We start from the raw sequence: 9,040 nt of genomic DNA, 5'->3' as shown, positions 1-9,040 counted from the left end.
CCCCCCCCCCCCCCCCCTAATTATAATCTTACAACTATCCCAAGCATAATTTCCTTCTTCATCGACTCGAGCCTCAGTCTCCTTGTCCTCCTAAGCTCAGGTGTTAAAATTCTCCCCTCCTTAGGAACTTTCGTACCCAAAAGTTGATCCTCCCCGAAAGAGTTCATGGTAAGACCTTTTCATGTCATCTCCACGTTCTCATATGGCTTCCTGTCCCCATGGTAAGACTTTGACTAAGGAAATCTCCTTTCTGCACAATTTTTTCATGTCATGTGCCATTATCTTGATGCGTTTCTCTATGTACGATCTCCCTTCTGCACAAGAGTTTCGTGATCATTAATGTGAGTGAGATTCGAAGTGTATTTCCTCAACATGGACATATAGAATATATTGTGCACCACGACGAGGACGGGTGGTAATGTTAGTTTGTATGCCACGAGTCCTACCCTTTCTAAGATTTCAAAGGGACCAACGAAACTCAGGCTCAACTTGCCCTTCTTCCCAAACCTCAGCACTCCTCTCATGGGGGCCACTTTCAGGTAGATGTGATCACCTATTACAAACTCGAGGTCTTTTTTGTGTGAGTTTGCATACCTCTTTTGTCCTTTGTGCAAAGAGTATCCTCGATCTAATTTTCTGTACTGCCGCATTAGTAGTTTGTACCAACTCCAGCCCCAAAAGGTGTTTTTTGCCTTCCTCCTCCCAAAATATTGGGGTTCTACACCTCCGCCCATACCAAGCTTCGAATGGTGTCATCTCAATAGTCGCCTGATAACTATTGTTGTAGGTGAATTCCATAAGGGCCAGGTGCTCATCCCAGCAACTTGTAAAGTCTATAACACATGCCCTCAACACATGCTCATCCCTCTCTATCTACCCGTCGTTCTAAGGGTGAAACGTTGTACTGAACTTGAGTTGCGTTCCTACCGTCTTTTGCAAATATTTCCAGAAATTAGAAGTAAACTTAGTATCTCGATCAAACACAATGGACACTGACGCACCGTACAAGCGGACTATCACTTTTACGTATAACTGGGCCCATTGGTCTACTCGGTAAGTGATCTTACCTAAAATGAAGTGGGTTGTCTTGGTCGATCTATCAATAGTGACCCAAATGACATTGAAGCTATCAATCCTATCCCGCTCTGCCTAGCTTAACGATCTTAGTATCAGAGTTCATTCTCAAGGGTAGAGGGAAGTGAAGGCTCTCGTAACACTATCCACGCTGCTCAAGTCCGGCGGGCTACTTCGGTTGTATATAGTTACCGTGATGTCTAGGTCTTTCTAAGGCGGATCATGGTGGCTTAGTCTTGCACTCATTCATCCTTAGGATGCTGGATGTGACCCTCTATCGAAATTATGTTGAAACAAGTAAAAGAGGCAAAGGAACGCCTTGAGGGGAGAGATCTTATGGAGCAAAGAAAGCTTGAACACCTAACTTTTCAATTCTCTTTGTTGTTGTTGTGAAAAAACATACATCTCATTAGTATTTATAGTGTTGAAAGCACTAACTAGGTTCCTAAACTTTCTACTCAAGTTAAGAATCACTTAGGATCTTCCTAATTAAAGCATAAAACTTAATTTAAAGCATAAAACTTAATGCACAACCACAAAACTTACTTGGTCCACAATTTGACAACCACTACCGATTCTCCTATAATTGCTCCATAAGTTAGTAACTTATTCTACTAAGACTACTAACAATTCTCCTAAAGTTTTTCAGTAAGTTAATGACTTATTCTACTAAGTCAAGTTTATAAGCTCACAATCACCTCTGTAAACTTGACTCTATTCGAGATTCTTCACTCCCAACAATTCTTACATCTCTGCAAACTTTGTTAGGATATGGAGTCTGATGCCTCTATATAGTAAAGATCTAGTAGAGATATGTTTGGTAGTTATTTCATAAAAATATGATAGAGATATATATCGCAGATATTTGGTAAAGATTTGGTAGATATATATTTGGTAGATTATATCTTGTAGGTTAAATCTTAAACCTATATTTAGTAAACTGAAACCATATATATACCACATTAGACAGTACTTTCAAAATGTACTTTCTTCATTCTCTCTATTCTCTATTGTACACACCTGAAGTCATCAATAAAGTGATCCTACAACTGGTATTAGAGCGAAGCGAAATTCACCACGATCTGTGAAGATGAAAATTTCAAAAATTGGAATTGAAAAGTTTGATGGATCCAATTTCAGTTTCTGGAATATGTAAATTGAAAATTGTTTGTACCAGATAGGTCTTCACGAACCCGTGTTGGGGGTGAAGTCGGATAATATGACCATGGAGCAGTGGAAGTTCAAGTATCGTCAGGCCTTAGGGTTAATTCGGTTGACGCTGTCTAGAAACGTGGCATTCAATATCATCAAGGAGAAGACAACGTCAGATCTGTTGAAGGCGTTGTCGAATATGTACGAGAAATGACGGCTATGAACAAGGTGTATTTTGATGTGGATGCTATTCAATCTACAAATGTCTGAAGGTAGAACTGTTGCTGATCATATAAACGAATTCAATATGGTTGTAAGTCAACTGAGTTTGGTAGAAATTAATTTCGAGAATGAAATTAAAGCATTGATTTTGATGTCATCTTTACCCGAGTCGTGGGATACTGTTGTTGCCGCAATCAGCAGTTCCTGAGGATCTGATAAATTGAAGTTTGATGAAATTCGAGATGTAGTTCTCAGCGAAAGTATTCGCAAACAGAAAATCGGAGATTCATCAAGCAATGCTCTTGATCGAAGGGCCCAAACAATGGGCGATCAAAATCAAGGAACCGAGAAAAATCTCCAAACAAACCAAACATAAAGTGTGGGAGTTGTGGAGAAAAATGTCACTTTCGGGCAGATTGTACAAAGAGGAAGCAGAATAAAAAATCAAAGGATGACGATGATTCTATACATTCAACAGAAGACATTAGGGATGCTCTAATCCTCAGCATAAACAGTCCGATTGAATCCTGAATTTTGGATTCAGGTGCATCTTTTCATTCGTCTCCAAATAAGGAATTGTTTCGAAATTTCAAGTCTGGAAATTTCGAGAAGGTGTGTCTTACCAACACAAAGATTTGGACATTGAAAGAAAGGAATATGTCTACATAAAAACTTCGGCAGGAAATCAGTGGACATTGAAGAATATATTCCTAGTCTCAAGAAGAACCTGAACTTTATTGGTCAGTTGTATAGCGCAGGTTATGCAACAGATTTTGGGAAGAGTTCGTGGAAGATTGTGAAGGGTACTATGTGAAGGGAATGAAATGTTCATCCACGTAGAGAAAGCATTGAGAACCGTATTAATTTTTATTAAGAATTAAAAGAAAAGCAGGAAATAAAAGAGTAAGAACTCTACCTTTGTAGAAACCTTAGCTTGCAAGACTCCTTGTAATTCAAACCATACAAAAGTTCTTCAACATTCCACAAGATCTTCCTTACTATGACTCGAACACAAGGTTAAGGCTTGTGGGAGCTTCTTAAAATAAAATCCTAAAGGGATTAAAGAATGAGAGTTTCGAGAATTCTCTAGAGATGTAATTTCATTCTCTAGAGAAAGTAGGAGAGATTTATATGTCTTTGGCTCGAACCGAGGGTCGAATTTATAGAGACTCTCAGAGAATCTTTATCAGATGATATGTTTGCATATTTAATATATTAGGATATAATATCTTATACAAATCATATTTAGATATTATAAGATATATTAATATATATTTAACTAATTTGAATCTCATTCCAATCTCAAATATATTTTTATTTAATATATCAAAATACATTCATTGATTTAATATTTAATGGTATCCAATACAATAAATATATTTTTCTTTTAATATATCTAATATATTAAATATTAATTTGAACTCTTCAAAATAATATATTTTTCTCCATTTATATTTAACATATCTAATATATTGAATGCTAATTTGAAACCCTCCAATTAAATATGTTTTCTCTATTTATTTAATATATTAAATATTAATTTGACATTTCAAATTAAATTTATTTTTTATTTTATATTTAATATATCTAATATATTAAATATCAATTTGAACCCTTCAAATTTTATTTCAAATAAATTCAACATTTTAGCATTATTATGAGCTAGCAAGGGGACTTTATGGCCTACAGATTATAAGCTCGAATGATATAAAATTAATTAATTAAACTATTTAATTAATCAATTTCCATTCATTAAATATAGGTCACTCCACTATAAACCTAGAGTTGCACTCTTATGCACTGCCAAGACAAGTTATGTCCATTGATATAACCACTACAAGCAAGTCGATCATTCATGAGTTCTTCATAATTACAGATGGGTCAAAAGTCCGTTTTAGCCCTGTAATTACATCTATCACCTTGAGTACCACTAATTCTCTAATGAACAAATTTGTTTATGATCCAATCATAAACCAAGTCTCTCTTAGGCTAATGAGAGGGTGGGACCCCATTGTTCAAGTCTCAAAATAAGTACTTAAGAGAACAACCCATCTACTTTCCTTCTATGGAAAAGAATGAATTCCATCTCATGATATTATGTTTCCAACTCTCTATTTGGTCAAGTCCCCAAAATAGTAGACATATGGAATCGGCTAAAAGAGTCACTCTCACCCATGTAAATTAAAGGACAAGCCTTCATAGGCAGGAGTTCATAATTCACTCAGGATTAAGATCGAGTCGCATATGATCATCGTGTGAAATATTAATCTTCTCAATTAACAAATTTATAAACAGAGATTAAATATTTCTTGGTCTAGTCTCATACAAATTCATTGTATAGATACCCGGACTTACATGTCTCCACATGAATGATTTGGATCAAATCATTTGTAACGATTATAAAGTAGGCTGTATCAATAGTGTTACGAGGATAAGGCACCTAACCTTATCCATATACTATAGACTCTATAGATTCTTACTTGAACATGATCCTCTTGTATGTCAACCACATACTATTTAAGATTACACTAATGTTGGGTTTTATGTCCGAAAACTCATAGTTTGTAAACAAAAACATATTCTATTTTCAATAAAGTTATTATTGATGTTTATTAAGTAAAGATTGTTATTGAATAAAGTGAATGTTACAATCATTAATCTAAATCCAATAAACTAAGAACACTTTGGTTATAGTATGATTACTTGAACTATATGTAGAGACATAAGAGTGGATCATGTTCAAGTATATAGTCAAAATGATCTATAGTACAGGGATAAAGCTGAGTACCTTATTCTGGGGACACAATGGATGCGGCCTACTTTTGTATATGATATAAACAATGTGATCACTAAATTGTACATGTGGAGACATGTGAGTGGGGGCGTCTTATGCAATGATTATTGCATAAGATCGGACCATAAAGAAAACCACTCACTTTATAATGTCGTTTATTGTTGAGATTGATTTTTTCATTCGATGACCTAGGTAACTCATTCTTAATCCTGAGCCAACTATGAACTCCTGTTTATTCGAAATTATCCTTAGATTTGCATGGGTGAGAGCGGCCTGAGTTCGCCAACTCAATAAGCCTACCATTTCAGGGGTAAGATTGGGTGAATAGCTGGGGACATAGGGTGTAAGATGGAATTTACTCCTACCTACTTTTAGGGATAGTAGAGAGGTTGTTCCCTTAAGTACTGACTCTAAGTCTTGAACAAGGAGCCCCACCCTCTCATTGGCTCGAGAGGGATTTGGTTTGGTGGTTGGACCACAAACCAATTGTTCATTAGAGGATCAGTAGGACTTAAGGAACAAAAAGTAACTTTAGGGGTAAAACGATAAATTGACCCAGCTCTAGTTACGAACAACATATGAAGGATCGACTTACTAATCATGGTATATCAAATGGACAGAAATATATCTATAGTGAGGGGAGTGCAGCTACTAGGCTATAGTGGAGTGTCCTAGTAGTTAACGAATGTTGGTTAACAAGGTTAATGAGTTTAGCTGGTTAATCTCGGATCGTTAGAGCCCATGATCTGTAGGTCCATTAGGTTCCTTTGTTAGCTCATATCGGACTAAACCTTAGAACACTGTGACGAGTGAGTTCAAAGTGTTCGAATTCAAATTAGGGAATACATACTAAATATATACGATATATTTAACCGCATTTTGTTTTAATTATGAATTGAACAAAAAGAGAGAATTTAAGATACTTAAATAAGATTTAAATATTTTAATTATGAACCGTGATTCATAATCAATATGTACCGAAATTGATTGGGATTGATATTTTATTTAATGTTAAATATTAGTTAAATGGTTTAATTACTCATTTAATATTATTTTGATTTGAAATTAATTATTTAAATTAATTATTGAATTAAAATAAAGACTTCACCTAATGGAAAAATCCATGTTTGAGTTAGTGGAATATTGAGTGTCAATATGTGGTTTAACCAAACTTGCATGTTTGCCACATAATCCCACAAATTTGAGTGAAATTTTGAGTGTCAAAATTTGGTTACTTAAACTTGCATGCTTGCTACATAATTTCACACATTTGAGTGAAATAATTTGGTGATCTCACATTTGGATGAACATGCAAATATGACTCTATAAATAGAGTGATCAAGGTACATGGAACTTCTTACTTGGAGAGAAAAACTCTCACAAACTCTCTCTTCATATATACTAAATCCCTTTCAAGTTTAGTCACTCACCGGATTCCACAATCTCGTTCTAAGGCTGGAGAATAGTAGAGAAGACACTAGTGGTGGTTCGAAACCGTTCGTAAGGAAAAAGGAATTTGAACTACAAAAAGTTAGTATTCAAACCCATTGAGTTTTTAATGCTTTTGAACATGCTAGCTAATTTACTATAATTGATGTACTTAGAGTGCCTAAGATCCAAATTGCTTCCGCACGTGTATATTAATACTATAACTAATAACCTTGGATTTTCATATCATGGATAATAATTAAATTACAAATAAAATAATAAAAATTATGGTTAAAAACTATATAATTAATTATGAGGTTTTAGGACATAAATCCTAACAATCTCCCACTTATACTAAAGTTGGTGAGACATGTGTCCTAGAGCATACTCTATACTCAACATGTTCTCCCACTTGCCCTAGAGAAGATGAGACATGTCTCGTAATCCTAGATACTCTATTGCCCTAGAGAAGATGAGACATGTCTCGTACTCCTAGACATTCTAGGTGACCCTCAAACACTTTAGCCTAGAGAGCCATTTTATAAAATCAAAATAATCATCATTAAAAGTTATCTTGATCACTACCACGATGTTTTCTCTCTCTTATAGATTGATCTTTTATAATTTCTTTAATATTAGTCTTTGTATCACTAAATCACGTCTCAAACACCTTTCAAATGTTTAAGAAATTATTATAGTCATACAAGTCATTTTGTTGACAAAAAAATATTCCGTTTATATACCATACTTCACAATCTAAGGTAAAAGTGATCGTAACATAAATTTCTACCGTGTATCACTTAAAAAATTAAATCTTTAACTTTATACCCAAAATAAAAAAAATTTTGAAAAACTTTAATTGTTCACTCAATGGTCATACCATTAGTTTAACTAATATATCTAACTGACCGTATATTTAAAATTAATTCTCATTTACACATTAAGTATCTCCTACTAAGAAAGATAATTAATCATACTCAACATTTGAGGTTACTATCCTATTACTCTGACTTCATATTTCAATAATCATTATCATTCTTTGAAGTTTTGCCTTAAATATTTGACAACAATTTTGTCAATATAATATATATGAGATAATATTAACATTTATCCTTAAATCTTTACTTTTAGAACATATAAAATTATCTCAAATCATTTATTTGGAATTTGTTAGGTAGCCTATTTATGTTAAGTTGCATCATTCATAATATGTCATCAACCTATAAAAAAAAATTGAGAAAATTCACTAATTAATTAGTAATTTTCTCGTACAATTTATTAAAGTTACATATTACCAAACCTCCCATTAATCTATAGGTTAAATTCATTTAAAAAATGAATTTTATTTTAGTAAACCTTTTTTGCTTTTTATCTTTAATAATAAATCCATATTATTATGTAGATACATCTTTTTAATAATAATACGGGGAGATAGATGGTTAGATTTCTTTTCGCAAAAGAATTCTAAATATTCTTTTAATATATCTCATATAAAAATGAATTAGAGAATAATAATACTTTAATTGGTCACATGTTTTTTCTATGAAGTTCAAATCTTTGTCATGAGTCATATTTTGAAGATCTGTATTTATCTATATATAATTTTATTTTGTAGATCCATTCATATCTTATGAATTTAACCTCATAAAGAATCCCTATAAATTCCTAGATTTTATGACTTTAATTATTATCCCTTATAACTATTTTGAAGTAATAAGTCTTCAATTTGGTTAGATCGTGACAATTTAGATTTCAATATAATTGAGTTATCTCGTAACTCTCAAATGAAATTAAATTGTTAACAACTTTGGTTAACTATTAGCCACTTAACTTGAAACTATTTAATTAACACTATCTGGCCTCAACTTTTTTTAGAAATAATTAAATAAAAGACTATTTTGTTTCTCTAGAGTAGCCTACACTTAGGCATAATTTTGAATATATTCAACCTCTTTGAATTTGTCATAGCATATATACTTAGTTCTAATTATTGAAGTGTTGTAAACTAAGTTTACTAATGCTCCATAATTCCAAAATTTGGTCGGCAGACAATTTCGAACGTAATTATGTTCACTATGCAATCCCTATGACATATCCTAACAAGAATGGCATATAATTCCTTTTTTTTTTTAATACATGATATATATGATATATCTAATATAGTTTTGTTTTCTCTTCTTACATCACAATTTTACAAAATTGTATTAGGATTAAAGTTGGAAATCAATTCTACTTTCTATCAACTAATTTTAGTACATAATGTGTTGTTCATTATGATCGATCATAATGTTTGGATAGATTTACCTAAATGGATTTCAACTTTAATCTCTTTTTTTTTTGAACTTTTCAAAAAAAAAAAAAAAAAAAAAA

This window comes from Cucurbita maxima, unplaced genomic scaffold (assembly GCF_002738345.1).
Source record: "Cucurbita maxima cultivar Rimu unplaced genomic scaffold, Cmax_1.0 Cma_Scf00015, whole genome shotgun sequence".
Classification (NCBI taxonomy): Eukaryota; Viridiplantae; Streptophyta; class Magnoliopsida; order Cucurbitales; family Cucurbitaceae; genus Cucurbita; species Cucurbita maxima.
The sequence above is the reverse complement of the archived record's forward strand: the minus strand, read 5'-3'. Positions refer to the sequence as shown.